Consider the following 17,518-nt stretch of genomic DNA (forward strand, 5'->3'; position numbering starts at 1 on the left):
AGAAGAATAATATACCTCCTCACACAATCACCAATTTTTTTGGAGACAATGTGAAATCATAAATGAAACCTGAACATACTATTCAAAAAGACAAAAAGAATATTGCTTGAATTACTACGCGGAAGTCAAGGAAACTTCAAAGGACACATCAAAGCGATCAGCAGACACCTCTGACAAAGACTGGCAGTTGCCATTCGAAACATGTCAGGAGATCGAAGTAGATTTCCTAAGTAGTAGATGTCTGAATGTATGAAACCTTAAAAGAGGACAAAATAAACAATTTGAAAAAATGTATACAACAGTTTTCTGCTGCTTTGATTCCAACACATTACTGTTAGTTTCATGGCACAGAGGTTAGTCCTACCTTAGGTGTGCAATAAGTTTTCAGTGAAATAGGCTGCGTCCGAATAATCCTTCATATCTCCTTTCCTATCCACTTTTTCTTAAATGATTTTCAGGACATTTAGTGTGTCAATAAAATAAATTAAATGAATGAGACATGATCCAGTGATATGTCTGTAGAACCAGCAATAAGTATTTATAAAACCACTTCTAACTTAGTTTTTTGTGTTGTGTTTGGACAAAGAGCAACACTTTAATAGGCATACAATTCTCTGATTGTTCCATTGTTCATTGCAGATGATTTTCACATAAATAACTGTGTAGAAGTGTTAACATTCATGCTTTTCCAAACAGGGGCTTTTTTTCTTTTTAATGTGCATGTGGTATTTAGTGCAAACAGTACCTTATTATACAATCAGATTATATTTGTGTTTTTCTGTGGAATGATTAATGGACACAGCTGAATGGTAGCAGGGAGCACTAAGGATTCATTTGTGTTCCTGACAATTCGTTCTGTATGGGCTGTAAATTATGGCCCCACTAGAAAATGTGTGGTTATTATTGAAGGATGCTTCCACTCTAAGCATCAGTAACAACAATCGCACGAGTGTGTGAAGTGCCCAAGAGCCTTTTTTTTGTTTGTTTCTCAGTGTGTTTGCGTGACTCTGCTTGTGTGGGTGTAGCACGTGCATTTTTAAATTGAAAACATGACACACCCGCAGTGATGATTTAGTGCTAGACCAAAGGAGTACTCGGAACAGTGGATACGGCCTTGGCACAGTGGAGAGGAGCAACAAAGAATGTTTTTCAGTGTACTTACCACATTGGTAAAAGCACATATTAACAGTTTAATGCATGCCAAGGCTTCACACTCTAATCATACACCAGAGGTGAAAGTAACACATTACAAGTACTCACATTACTGTCACTGAGTTGCTTTTATTTTTTTTAGTACAATTCTAAATTAGTAATTTTACTTGTGCTAAAGTACATTTTAAAAGAAGTGATTTGTTAAATTTTTACACCCAGTTGATTCTGATAGAACTATTTTAATTTTTTATCAATGATCAACAAAAAAAAGAAATTACCAGCAACAATCAATTGCATCACATCATGGCCGACCAAACAGGTTAAACGTAATGCACACCACCAAAACTTCGTTGATTGGAGGTTATTTTCTCATTTTTAGAGATACTTGGACAAAATTTTTATTTTATACAGATGCCTTAGTGGAAAATAAATTATGTTCCAATTGTGCAAGATCCACTCTCTTTCTTTTTCAAGTTCATGCATGAGATGTTTACAGTAGTGTTGTGTTCAAGACCACACTATCCGAGACCAGAATGCACCGAGACCAAGACAAGACCAAGACTTTCGGGAGCCGAGACCAAGACAAGCCGAGACCGAGACCATAAACATTTTTTTTCAATTTAAAAAGATATATAAATGAATAAAATTATGACAAGGTTCAACAGTTAAATAACATTCTCTCTTTAATTTTAGTTTCTTTTAAATACGATTGACGGACAAAAAAGGTGCCTGCAAAAAATTAACTAAAGTATTAAAACTACTACTGCTACTGATACATTCACAATTATTCTCCATTTTTGAAAACAAGATTTTTATGTCAGCTGAATGTACAGCAAGTGTTTAAAAGTATTTCTGCCAAGAAATAATGATTCTCGATTCTGATTCTTTGAGTTGTGCAGGTCAACAGGTCACAGATTTTACAAGATAATTTTTTAGTTTGAAAAAGCCTTTACACAGGTTATTTTTATTAATTCACTTAGTTGATATAGTTTAATTTGGTTGCTGTAATGTAACTAGGATATTCAATTCACAAAGGTTTCCAGCTGTAACTGTAAAAGTGAAACTTTCTGAAATAAAACTCCAAACAAGTTGTAGAGCTACAGGTAGATGTAAAACTAAATAATTGTTGAGAATTATTATTATTATTCTGGATACAGTGGAAACAGAAACTATAAAAAATAATTATATTGTGAACCTGTTTATATTGTGGGGAACGTATTATATACATAAATGTAATTGGAGTCTAAAACCACAAAAAAACACCACTTTAAAAAGAAAATAGACTAATATAAGACCCCTTTACAGTTATTTGAGTCATTCTGTGCTAGTGCAACTTGCGGTGATGATGCGCTGGTGACGGCATAATCCAAATGGCGGCGGCTCGGACGACAGCTGATACTATGTAATAAAAGTCTTAAAAGACATGGATATAATGAAAAGAGTGGATGGACAGCATAAACATGCTGACACACACTGACTTATTAAACACACACGGACCTCGGTAAACACGGTAAACGGAACAGGCTTCACCAGCCGGCTGGCACTAGGACCCAGAGGCGGAGTAAGTGCGTCCCTCGTACTTCATTCACAGGCTGTAAAATCACCAATTTATCATTTTACCAGTTATTAGAGCTACTGTCTTTACCAGGGAGATAATATTTATTCATGGTGATTGTTTTCTGGAGTTTTACTGGGTTTTTTACCGGTGATTAGTTCATATCTCCCTTGCGCTCCGCGGTCCAAACTGACACCGTAGCCAGACACACACACACACACACACACACACACACAAGTGTGTCACACACGTCACTCAGTCACATTAGGGAAGGTTGTGGTCATGATACAGGGTGGATTAAAGAATGAATAAAGGACTGTTTTATCCCGTTCTTCTCCGTGTTATTATCACATTATAAAAAAGGTTAAAAATAGCAGGAATTAGTGCTGGTCTCCAACGGTCTTGAGAGAAAATCCCGAGTCTGGGCAGCCCGAGTCCGAGACAAGACCGAGTCAAAATGCTTCAGAGTCCGAGACAAGACCGAGTCAAAATGCTTCAGAGTCCGAGATGAGACCGAGACCTTTAAAATTTGATGTCGAGACCAAGACCGGTCTCGACCACCACAACACTAGTTTACAGTATGCAAGGAAACTGTGGCAGGATTTATTACCAACAATGAACATGGGGGGGTGAAAGTAACTAGCAACTTTCAATCTCAATCAAGTAACAGTACTTCTACTTGAGTAGGATATCTGTACTCTTTACACCTCTGTTGTACACACACTTGCATCCCAGTAGTAGCTAGTGTTGTCATCTACTTTTTTAAGATTTTTGTCTTGTACTCAAGGGCATTTCTACTCTGTCTTGTCTCGGTTCTGGATTGACCAGACTTTGGATTTTCTGTCAAGACCAGCACTGATCTACTATTCTTCAACCTCATTAATGTGATAATAAGGAGAAGCACTTGGAACAGTTCCTGATTCAATAAAATTGTAATTTGACTTAAAGCATTTAGCGTTAGCTCACTGATTGTTCTGCCAACTTGGAAGTATAGTGTCTCATGTGTCAGAAAGCAGCAAAAACTGGGATATTAGTTCTTCATATTTCTAGTCGGAAATACATCTGAACACTTACTTTAGGCCTCATTCACCTAACAAATTTACATCTTATTTTCAGATATTTAAAACAATTCTGGACTTATGTGTCTTTTAAATACATACAAGGATTGTTCAAGAATTCAGTTGAACAAAATTTGTGAAGATTTAAGGGTTAGGGTTAAATTTTTGCTTGCTGTACGTTTAAAGGGTTGCAAAGTCCTGGTTATTGTCTGTCAAATCTATTTAAAAGAAAACAAAAATTAAAGAGAGCATGCTCTTTACCTCTTCAATCTTTCATGGTTATAAAATAGATTTTTTGATCTTGATCTTTTCTCGGTGTTGGCTTTTCTTGGTCTTGACTCGGCCTTGGCCCCCAAATGTCTTGATCTTGTCTTGATTTCTGGCAAGTCTTGGTCTTGGGTAGGGTGGTCTTGAATACAACACGAGTAGTAGCCAATAGATCTGCCTTTTTAATCCACCGCTACCAAGTGTTTTTCCCTGTATTACCCAATTGACCAAGGACTTTACAGGCTGAGCGTCGTACAAAGCCTCTACAGCCAACTTCTATGTGAAATTTCTTTCAGCTCCGGCCTTACACCTTTCCACCATTTACTGGTACTTGCTGTATTTTCTCTTGTTGACTTCCTTAATCTCTTCCCAGGTCATTCTGTGTTCCAGCATTATCAGGCGTTTTAAACCCTCTGAGGATAAGATCGAGTCTGGCCAGAGAGACCTTGTTGCAATGTGCTGATGGAACCTGAGCTGTTCTCCCAGGTCAACCTGTAGCTGTGTTGTTGACGTACCAGGTGATTGTCCCCAGCTTTGATGAAGTGCATTGCCTCCGTTGGTGCATGATGTTGTTTGCTGGTGCTGATTGTTGGGGCTATGCTCTAACACACACGCTTCAAACAAAATGTAACCAGCAATTATTTAAAGCCTACTCGTCACTATGGCCTTGTGTTTGAATGGTGCAAGTTTTCTGTTTTCTTCAGCACTCCAAGGTTACTTTCAAGTGCCAAACTAATTCTGCGGCTCAGGTGGAGTAGAATCGAATAAACTTCTTTTAATCAGTATAAACTGGAAAGGTGTTGGTATGATTATAGAAAATAACTTTGTTGTCCTGCTTTCTTAAAAACTGCTAATGTGAAAAATAACTCGAAGGTTGGGGACTTTGTTGCTTGAAAATTCTAGGGATGAGGAATAGAATTGTTCTGTTGATGCATTGGAAAAGCAGCTGCAAGAAATTCTGCATTGATTCATGTGATCAATCATAATTGATTACAGCCTCCTGTCATTGCAGCACATGGGAATGTAGGTTTTCAGTCAGTAGCAGAATTATTATCAGTAAATGTCTGGCTTGGTTTAGTGGCCTGTGAGGGCAAAATGACCTCTAACTAAAGACTGAAAACAATGTTAGAAGTTTTAACACTGCAAAGCTAATGCCACAAATTTCTGTTAATGGGTATGACTACCTGTTTTATAAAAGTAGATATTTTTGATAAAGAATCAGGTGTTTTCTTTTCATGCGATGGATAAAACTTGTTTTCTTCCAAATGAACACATATAGTGAACCACTCGTGTTGTCATGAGGAGCGAGTACTTTCTAATTTTGTCTTTGAACAGACATTTGGAACATTATCAAAAATGCAGATCAAATGTCTCATACACAACCTGTGCAGCAGCTAACTTTAGAAGTACAGTCATTTCTTACAGGGCTGAAACGCTACGTCCAACAAAATCTGTCCAACCCTATTTAACTCATGGTGACGACTGAAGTACTTGGAGATACTTTGGTTTTACCTGTATTTTCAAAAAGCTTGGAGCATTTTTTGTTAAAACCTATAAATTATACGCTTTTTTTATGCCAGAAACTATTTATATTTTTAAAGATACAAGATACAGAACAGAGATGGGCGACTTTTATTATCGTAAACCTGATTGTGTCTGATCTGAGGGCTACATTGTTAACATGCATGTCAGTATTTAGAATACTGAGCAGTAATACAAGTGCATTAAAAAACATGAATAGAAAAGGTTTTAGTTGTTTTGGATGTTTTTTTTCAGTCGTTATGTGTGTGATATTTATTTTGTGTTTTTTTTTGTCTTGAAGTTTTTTATGTGTATGTTTGGAGTTAATGTGTATTTCTGGTGTCATTTTGTGTATTTCTCATTTTGTGTTTACTCGTAGTTGTATTGTGTGTTTTTAGAGAAAATATGTGTGTTTTTGTGCATATTCCTGTATTTTGTATGTTTTTGGAGTATTTAAATTTACTGTTTTGTGTATCGTTTCATCATCTTGTTTGTTTTTTGAGTCATTTCTTTTGTTTACCTTAGGGGCCACACAATAACAGACCAGGCTGTGTGTGGCCCTATATGTCTGATATAGAATATGGAACATCACGCAGTGCTCAAATGTGTTTTGTTATTCTTGTATTTAGTGAAAGGATACTCCGATCGATCAGGAACCAATATTTACAAAAAAACAGAAAGACAAAAAAGGAAGAAAAATACATAGAAAGGCTAATTGACTTCACTTACAATAGATTTTTGCTGGTTTTTATGTCACTGAATTAGATGAATAAATATCATTGGTTTTAGCTTGTTGTATTTTGAATTTTTATTTATTCATTAAAAAAAAAAAAACACAAAAATAACCACTTATTTGTTGAATAAGACACTTAAATTATGAGTTCACATATTTTCTGCCAGGAAGGAGAATGTGGCTATTCATGATACTGCTTTTCATGCTAACATTTGGTATACAATGTTAATGAAATGCTCAATGACAAACTAAAAAGCCCTGTTTTGTATTCATTGGGTTAATTGAATTGGATACTTGCTCTACACGAGCACTAGGTTGATCATTTAGATCATAGCCTCATCATGACATCGTTTGTATCAGTTTTTAAAATATTTCTTTTAAAATTTCACAAGAAACATCATCCGATGACATCCAATTTAAACAGTCACTTTTCTGAATTATGGAAAGACTTTAAAACATGGAATATATCTTCACATGAATCTTTTTCAACGGTGTCATCATTTAGTAGTCTTTTTTTTTTTTTTTTTTGGAATGCCAACACCGTCCTTCAAGCAAAACCAATTAACTGCAAAAATAAAATTGCACTCAACGATGTCTTTTCTTTCTGGTCATGAAGTTTATTTTCCTTTCTATTTGCTGACTGGAGACTGTTTGACAATAGTTATTACTGAAGAAACACATGAAATATTCTGCCCTGCTTCTGTAAAACGTCTTTGTCTTATGATTGAATCAATGCTTACTAGCCCTTTTACATCAACGTAAAGTCACATTATTAAAGTCTATGTACTTGTCAACAATGGGCTTATGAAAAGGGAAAGTTGCCTGTTTTTCTTTAATTGGATGAAGCTTGGTGTCGCCCATCATTTACGGTAAATACATCTTTCAAATACTCTGGTTTACTAGATACTACAGCACTTGATGTTAACTGAAGCTAGTGCAAAAGGAGCATTTCCTCTCCCGGCAAGACAACAAGACTGGATCCTAAAATGTAAACACTTAAAATGTTTAAAAATCAATCTGTACCCTCCACTTTAACACAACTCAACATATAAATGAGTTTTTCTGATTGAACCGAGACCCTGTTTTTTGACAATGCTCCTTGATGTCAATGTACGACCTCAATTACATCAACAACTCTTCTGTTGCCTGTTTGGCAACATATTTGTCAAAGCTAGTTTGGTAAGCGCAATGTAAACAACAATAAACACCACTATGACTATTGGTTGGTGTTGCAGTGGTTAGCACATCTGTCCTCACAGCAAGAAGAGCCTGGGTTGAAGACCTGGAGTGGACACTTTGGTCCGTTCTGCGTGGAGTTTACAAGTTCTCCCCTTGCTTGCATTTGTCCCAGGTAAAGAAGTCTCTGAATTGTGCAAAATATGAAAAATTCTTCATCTTTCATAAAGTAAAATGACATATTTATTTATGACCATTAAAAAAAAAAAACAAACGCTTAAACAGTTACTACCTACTGGTCAGGGTCAATTATAATTGTAATTGCGTACAAGATAATTAATTACAATTATGACAAAATTACAATTGCAATTGTAATTGAAACGTATATTGCTGTTGTAATTGTAATTGAGTTCATAGAATTGACTTTGTAGTTGTAATTAAAATATAAATTGTTTTCAAGCTTTGATTTACAATTTAATTAAACAAAGGTTATGTTTTATGTGATTTGTTATTAAAAGCGCAGTAATTGTAATTAATTGTAATTGAACTTTAGTAATTTAGAATGTATTTGTAATTTACTTTCAGGGGGAAAATAATAATTTTAATTTTAGTTGTAATTGGAAAAAAAATGCAGCTCATCGTTATTGAATTGTAATTAAACGTAGATAATTTAAGATGTAATTGAAAAATGCAATCGACCCCAACCCTGATACTGACCTACTTGTGTTTTATATTTGAGTGTTAAAATCTACAAGATCCAAGTGTTCTGTGTCAGAGCTTTATATGGTAAACAATCTAACTGTTCTGTAAATTCAGTGAATAATTGTACTTAGAGCTGAGACATCTACATTTGTGATGTCTGTTGGTTGATCAAGGAAGCAAATCCTGTTGTTTTATAGGTCAATTATATCGGCGGAATGGCTGTTGTCCAACATAAGTTTATTGTTTGAACAATATTGTACCGGAAATATTGTGCATCACTAATAAAAGCCAAAATTCCATCTACATCAGAGAATTTTTTTTTCTAACTGCCACCTTAAGGGAAATAAATGCATTAAAGATGTCCACTATGAAGGCAGACTTGCTTCTTTTAATGAAATTCCTCAATCAATTTTGTTTTAAGGCATTACATTGAAAACAATTTACCCAATTTTGAGCTATTAAATGAAAAACATCCATTACTAGAAACTGTAAAACTTTCATACACAACTAAGAATTAAAATTCGTTAAATGTTTTCTGTTACCATTCACGTCATTGGATAGCATTAAAATAGCATTGGAAAAGGAACTGAAAACAAAAATACCAAAACAACAATGGAAAAAATCTCTTAATTCACAACTGCTCAGTTAACAGAAGACATAGGCTAATGCAGTTCAAAGTGATTCATAGTTTCTAATACTGTACAGTTGCACTGCACAAATTCTGTCCTGATGCATCTCCAATATGTGAAAATATGACACAGACTTGGCCTCAGACAGAGATATGGCCTTATATGGATGTTCTACAGAGATACAGAACATCCTGAAACACCTAAATAATGCTTTTTCTGAGCTATTGTGGCCAAAAGACTCATTCTGAAGGAATGGAAAACAACAACAACACCAACCTTTAGAAAGTTACTGAATGAGCTGGCCAATATGGGCTTTAATCTGCCATGTGCATAAGTCAAAAAAGCAGCACAGTTGTGCTGTTTCTGGCTGTGTGCTATTCTTCCATTGTACTTAAGTCAGTCGCTTCATCCCAGTTACGTACTGTGGGTGGATTGCCCCTTCAATGTGGGCGTTCCCATTCAAATCTGGCATTATGTGTATTCTCCCGTCTGCTTACCGTATTTTTCGGACTACATGGCGCACTTAAAATCTTTTAATTTTTTCAAAAATTGACAGTGCGCCTTATAATCAGGTGCGCCTCATGTATGAAATTAATATGTCAAAATGTTTTAGTACAACTTTGGTAAACTATGAGGCTGCACCTCTTGATGGATTTTTGGCGCTTCAGAGCTACCGTAGTAAATAATCTATCAAAGTGATACTGTCACTCTGTCACCAGGGTGGTGGGAGGAGTCAGACAAGCACGCCAAAGGATTGACACATCAGCATTTCTAACATGTTCACATTTACCTGTTCTAGACGGGACAAAATTTCTTACATTTCATTATATTTAAGTTGCTGCTGCTTGTTATAATGAGACTCTGACAGATGTCAAACTGATTAAACTGGTTTAACACTGTGTACAATGTAAAGCCACAGTTTGATCCACAACAAGAGTAAATAACAAGGGAAACATTGATTGCAGATGATGGTGATGCGCGCTGATCATTTCTGAAATCAGGAGTGTAAGAAGTTAAAAAAATAAATCAATAATGAAATCAGGTTATCCACACAAACAAACGTTAATATGGCGTTAATATGAGGAGAAAAAGAGAGATTTGAACTGTGGCTCAGACAGAAAAATGTGTCTGATCTTCACCCTGCAGTAATCTGATCAAATCAACCTGTAACATTGTTTATCAACAAAGGCGTTTCAAATCAAAAGTGTGCTTTATCAATTTCACGGATTTCAATGACATTTACAAGCATTAGGAAAACTCTTTTTCGTGATTTCTAGACAGCCCCAAAAATAATGACATCACGGCCCAGTCCGCCTCCTTTGCTTCATTGACTGTGTGCTTTTTGTTGATTTAAGCGTGGTGGGCGTGTCAGGAACCTGAACCGGAGAATACGTGCAGGAGAGTGTGGCGCGTGACTGCAGGTGCGTAAAAAAGTGCTTAAGTCCAGTCCTGAGAATAGTGCCCATGGTACATATGAAAAGCATAGATTTGTAAACTCTGAATAGGAAAAAACATGGGACCCTCTTTTGGACTTTTCTCATTCTTCAGATATAAATATTGGACTTGAAATGAATGCGCAAATGAGTACGATTTTTTTTTTGTTATGTTAATATATAAAGAGTGAGCACCTCTCTCCTCTTGTATGTGTGGTCTTCATTTCTCTGTATCTGAACTAAATAGAATATTTCAATAAAAAGAAGAATAAACTGCATAAACTTCTTCCTTTATTATTAGTTGATGTTTTTGTACTTAGATAATAAACCATATCTTAGGATTTCTTCCACTGGTAGACGTTCCCTGTGCAGCCTCTGAATCCAACCTCATACTGCGCCACTTCTCATTGGACACAGTTGGGCAAGTCTTCTTTTTTCTTCACTCAATTCTCCTGTAAATGAATGGCAAAGGACACGGAGGTTAATTGGCTTCCTATAGCGTAAGTGACTGCCAGGCTGCATATCATTTTATCAGCCATTATAGCTAGTCTAGGCCTTTATAACCAGCCTGCTAATCCTGAACAGAGGAGACGTCTGAGAATGAAAAAGATTTAGCATGTGAGAGAAAACGTGTCTGCGTGTGTGCACATCACACACCTTCAGGGCATGTTATGGTTCATCGCCTGCCGTCCTATAGATAAGAATAGACGTATAAACACTAGTTTGTATTCAAATTAAATAAATGATTGTAGAAGCTTGCTTAAGTATGGGTATACTCATGGGATGGAGCAGCAATTTTATGAGTGAAGGCTGTTCTAAAGGTGGGGCAATCGGTGAATCCCAATTAATTTACTAAAACCACGATAAAGCTGTTATTAGGTCAGTAATGCTTAATTATTATTCCCCCAGAAAACCTTAAAAAGGGGGAAACTATAACTTTGACCCTCTCTTTGGCCATTTGACAACTTTCTATGTTCCATTTTTGCCCCTTTTTTAAAAAACAATTTTTTTTTTTTCAGATTTTTGCTTCTTTTTGCCAATAAATATCCTTTTTTCCATTTTTTTTTTTGTCAATTTTTGCCACTTTTCATTCAAATAAGCTACCATTTGCCCAATAAATACCACTTGTTTCCTTTTTTTCCTAGATTTTGTCTCTTTTTGTTCCATATTTTTACCTCTTTTTTTGTCACATTTCTTAGCCATTTTTGACAGCTTTTGGCCCATTTTAGTCACTTTTCACTCTTTCCTTTCCACTTTTGGACCATTTTTTTGCCACCTGTTACTTATTTTTTGCCACTTTACTGACACTTTATTCATCGCTTTGTTTACTTTCTCGGAACGGACGCTTCGTTAAAGGGCTGACTGTGATTGGCTTGATCACCATTCAATCAGTCTTACCGGACCAATATGTTTTCATCAATGAATCCCTCTGTAAAAAGTGAATTTTTGTTTTTATGAAAATGCGGGTGTTGCATCCCCCACAGGTGAGACATACGTGGGTGTACTTCACACTGGCACTTGTGCATTGTGACACTTTTTTGCCCTGTTGACAAACCAGTGTCAATGCTCCCATGAATACAATCCTAATATTTGCACACTATTCCTTGACTGCCTTTTACTGATTTCCAAAGCTTATTTCTCTAATGAAGACGATTACATATCGGATTTTTATTATTTCCTCACCACAAGATGCAGTTTTACTTCTCAGGCCAACATTTAAATTAATGATGATATTTTGCTCACACCAAGCACATTAATGCGAACTCTAACTTCCATCAGCGTGGGGGGGGGGGTCTGAAATATGTTAATAATGATGCTATTAAACATTGGTATATCTAATAATGAGCTATGAAATATTCTGAGCATGCAAGTCTCCAAAGGAAAGTAATGATCCCGCCTGGGATGGCACACACTAAATACTGAGAGGCCGTTTGGAGACTGAGAACCTTGAAGAAGTGTGTGTGTGTGTGTGTGTGTGTGTGTGTGTGTGTGTGTGTGTGTGTGTGTGTGTGTGTGTGTGTGTGCGCGTGCGTGTGCGTGCGTGTGTGTGTGTTCTTATGCATATGTATTTTGCTTTCATTTAGGGTAATTAAAAGCTAATATGCTGCAGAATCAGCTCTGTGCTTTCTGCTCAATTAGTCTCCATCTATAAAAAGAGTCATCCCTCCAATTTTTTTAACGGTGTCTTAATTATAATGGATTTTCTTCTCGTTCTCCCTTGATCAACCTTTACTTCCCCCCTTATTTTTTTTCTTTATTTTGATTTAAAATCATACCTGATTCTTTAAATTTGGTAATTCTGATCAGCCTACGAAAGCAGCTTGATTTAAAGCTATTTCCTTTTTTTCATTGTGATGGTTTTAATGTTTTAGGGCTCATTGGCTGGACACGGGGAGACAAATGGTGTAAATTTGTGGAATATTTACATTTGACAAGGCTGCAAAAAGTCAATGAGCAAACCATATGCATGTCATTGGTGAATAATGTTGTGATGATGCACTAATTTTGTGTAAAGTAATATGTGACGTAAATATACAGGACGTTTTAAAATCTCTTTGTGTGATAATTTGTTATTTTTATTTATTTGAAATAAATACATATTCACAAAAATTACTTTTTGTTTTGAAAAATTGCAAATTCAGTGTTATTTTTTTATCCCCCATATTACATGTCAAACTCAAGGCCCGGGGGCCAAATCCGACACTTCAGAACATCTGATTCGGTCCAAACATGAATCATTGTGTAAATTATTAAAAACTTGTGTTTTAAATTGTTGTTGAAAGAATTCTAAATTTTGTCCAATATTTCTCTAATTATTTCACAACATCTCCGTTTGGAACAGAAGATGAAGAAGCAAATGTGTCAATTCACTTTCGGGCAAACACTATAATGTGCAAAAAGTATGGAACAACAAAAATGTTGTTTGCTTGTTACGTGACATTTTTGCGCAATGTCCCGATTTTTCTTCTACATCTCGTGTTAAACAGCAGTTAGCGTCCAGCATTTTAATGCATTATCACAATCTTTGGTCAAAAGTTGAAACACAGCATTTGCAATAGATTTTTAACATAATATAGGGCGTGACCATATGTCCTGATTTGCCAGGACGTGTCTTTTTTTCATGTTTTGTCTGGTGTCACGGTCTGATCTTTACCTCCGTACTGAGATAACCCTTACACCCTTACACTAACATTATCCAATAAACAAATAAAACACGTGTCCGTTCACTTTGTAAATAAAAATAAACAAAAATGAATTACAATTTATTTAGCATAAATTAATCTTCTGGTAGTGCGCATGTGCGCGCATGCATATATATATACACATACGATCTCAGTACATGACACCGGAACATCCGGCAAGATTTTATGAATAGATGAAAATGTCCGGGTTTCCCAGGGAGCCTGAACGCACCTCGGAGAACAAGGTAATTTAAAAGACTCTAACTCCGCTAATATTTGCTCTATTGGGGAAATGCAGCAGAGAGAAGAGACTGAAAGAGACCAAAAAACGGTGGATTTCATTAAAAAATGTCAGCAGGAAAACTCTCCCTGATGATAAAATTTCCATGGAGGTTCAGAAAAACATATCCTATAGGAAGTTAAGATCACTGTTACTAATTGAAGTGTATATTTAATGGTTATTTGATGTTCTGTAAGCCTTGAGGTTTATTTTGTTATAGTTTGAGTTTCTAGAAGGAGATGTTCCTCATTGTTTCAATGATTGAGACATTTTAAGAAGGTTTATATGGGATTTTTTAAGGACAGATTGTTGTGATCATAATAAAGGTGATTAACTTGAGTCGCCATTGATTTCAGATTGTTTTTAAGTCTTTGTTATAAAGAGAGAAATAGATGTTTAAACCTTATGAACAAGAACAACTTCTTCATCTACACTATTGTATTTTGCCGTTACGAGATAGAATCAAGAAAACGTTGGAACCTCTTTAAATATAACTTCCTTCACAGCTGCTCTTTGGTGCATCGTGGGTTGTATTTGGTCAACAGCTATGAACTTTAGTCAACGTTGATCCATAATCTTTACATATTCATCTTCCAAAGTGTCTTTTTTTCCACATTTTCTGACATCAGTTATGATTGCATGAGTTTTAAAAGGCTCATTATGACCATTGTGTACATGATTGGTGTAAAAAATACAAAGAAAGCAGACTTTACCAATCAAAAGGAAAGAGGGATGATGGAGGGGCTTGCGTACCTTGAATATGTATATTGGTTATGTTAATTCTTTACAACACGTGTCAAAATTAAGGCCCGGGGGCCACATCCGGCCCTTTAGAGCAGGGGTGTCCAAACACGGTCCTCGAGGGCCGGTGGTCCAACAGGTTTTCAACGTGTCCCTGCTCCAACACAGCTGAGAGGCTCATTAGCAGACTTTCTGCAAAGCTGCTTCAGGATTTCAGAAGTGTTGGCGCAGGAACACATTGAAAACCTGTTGGACCACCGGCCCTCGAGGACCGTGTTTGGACACCCCTGCTTTAGAGCATTACATTTGGCCCGATCGAGAAAGTAAAAAATGATAGAAAACGTTTTTGAAATAACCAACTCATTTAGTTGTAGATATCTCAGCCCCTTCAAATACACATTTCTTTAATTACATTTTTAATCTCAAATTGTTGAAAGAACTCTCAATTTTTCCCAAATCACATTCCTCACATTATACCACAAGCGGCTGCTGGTCTTTCATGCAGGGGAAGCTCATTTTCTGCCTACTTCAGAAAATGTATCTGTTTATTTAAATGTGAATTCTAGTAGAATTCACATTTTGTTGTCAACAACTATTTGTAGATTATCACACACACACACACGCGCGCACGCAGCTTCTGCGCGCTGGAGTGTGTGTGTTTGGTCAAAAGTCTCACAACACAAGCAGTAACAGTCTCCACAAACACCAAAAACAGACACTAGGTTTGTCAGAAGTTGATTCGCTATGAGAGGATCAGCAAAGTCTCCGTGTCAACACAGAGCAACGGACTGAAATATTTGAAAAACCCGCCTGTGTGCTTACAACGTCATACTCTCTGATTGGCTCATTTCGCTGTCAATCAAAATTGAATTAGCCTGAGACAGATCATCCAATCATCATCCATTATTCCAGCGTCCGGCACAGACAGATCCAGCCCACTGCTCCATAGAACTCCTGTGAATCCCGGCGTCCGATGGGCGGGACTAAGTGCGTCATAACCGAGCATTTATCCAATGAGCGTCTAGTTTGACTGCAGTGGATCAACCACTAAATCCTCTCCCATTGAAGTCAATTGAAGCTGAACTTCACCACTGTTTATTAACACTGTGACGCTGCGGTAATGAATGAAGAACGTCACGCTGTCACTGTCAGTTTCCTGTTATAAGACGCTGATTCTGAACTAAACATACATGTGTTCTGTCATATATTTAGTCAATGAAATGTACACACAACACTACATATTTGACCACTGATTTTAGGGGAAGCTGAGGTTCCCTTGTAGTCTTAAAGCATCCGCCACTGCACAAAATGTCCCCAAATTCCCAAAATCAGTTTCTGCAGGGACATATATACTCACATACTTAATCATTTATTTGTCATTTATGAGTGGAAGTGCAAACCAGGGCACATTAATGTTGAATGGGCTCTTTTTCCTGCCTCAAATCTGTGGCCCACTTAAGGTCAAACTGGTCCTTATTTGGCCCCTGAACTAAATGAGTTTGACACCCCTGCTTTACAACCTTAAAAAATTGGTGGAAACAGCCTTTTTGGTCTATTATTGATATGTGGATTTGTGTTGAACTGAACTTTGTTCAGCATTTCATTCATAATATTTACAAATGACTCTTCCAAACTGTCTTTTTCCCCACAGTTTCTAACAGCAGTCATGATTGCATGAGTTTTAAAAGGCTTTTTATGAGCATTGCTTATACAGTTAGTGTGAAAAACAGTGGTTTTCGCAGATTTTACGAATCAGGCGTCACCCATCAAAAAGGAAAGAGGGATGATGGAGTGGCTTGCCTTCCTTGAATATGTATATTGGTTGCGTGGAAACTCATCATAGTCACAGCCACACACACACACACACACACACATACGCACTCTTGCTCACAAACGCTTGACAATTTTCAGGTGAGCTCACAACTTTAGATTGATGGTGTAGACAGAGGAGCATGTGTTTTCTCATCTCCCTCTCCATACGCTATTTCACTCCTATTGTCACAGTTTTAGTGCAGTCTATTTGGATCAATCATCAATCTCACTGCTCGTCTTCAGTTCTTCTTCAACCACCCAACCCCCCCCCCCCCCCCCCCCACCAACCCATCGCATCCCTCCCCCTCCCTCCCTTCCTCCTGCTTTCTCACCCCTGTACCTCCTCTTTCCTTTGCACCCTGGTTTGCTTCAATATATTACAGACAATCTCTATTCCACATGAATCCACTTAGCACAATGGAGACTGAACAAATGTGTGTGTCAAACCCAGATGGCGTGATCCCAGTGCTGAGGAGAAACGAATGAAGGCGTGGCAAATGCTTGGAGAGGAAAATAGATGGAAAAAAAACACCGCAAACACAAGACAAACATACCAGGAGTGATTTTAACACTCAATTTTGCATTAAACAAATTACTATATGATAAGAATGTGGAATACGGACACTTTCCCTATATTATTAGCAATACATTTGATGTCACCCCATAAACAGGTGTGTAAATGTGTTTTCTTCTAAAGAGAATCACAGCATCTGCACACAGACAACAGTAAAGGTTAATTCTTTAAAACTCAAGGCACGGGGCCCAAATCTGGCCCTTTGGAGCATTAAATATGGCCCGATCAAAAAAGAAAAATGATTAAAAAACATGAAACATTTTGTAAATGACCAACTAATTCAGTTGTAGATATATCAGCCCCTCCAAATTACATGTTTAATCTGATATTGTTGAAATAACTCATTTTTTCCCTAAATCTGTCAAATTTATACATGAAATTTCCACAAATTCTCAAAAATCAGGGACATTTCAGTGTTTTTTTTTTTCAGGGTCAGATATACTTACATGCTTTATCATTTATATATAATTTACAAGTGGAACTGCAAACCAAGGCACATTGATATTGAATTTGCTCTTTTTCCTGCCTAAAATCTGTGGCACATGTAAGATCAAACTGGTCCATATTTGGCCCCTGAACTAAAATTAGTTTGACACCCCTGCTTTACAACAAGAAATTGGTAGAAACTGCCTTTTTGGTCTATTATTGATTATGGATTTGTGTTGAATGTTCATTGTCTTCACATGCTGGACTATACAGTAAG

This window comes from Gouania willdenowi, chromosome 1 (genome assembly GCF_900634775.1).
Source record: "Gouania willdenowi chromosome 1, fGouWil2.1, whole genome shotgun sequence".
Lineage (NCBI taxonomy): Eukaryota > Metazoa > Chordata > Actinopteri > Blenniiformes > Gobiesocidae > Gouania > Gouania willdenowi.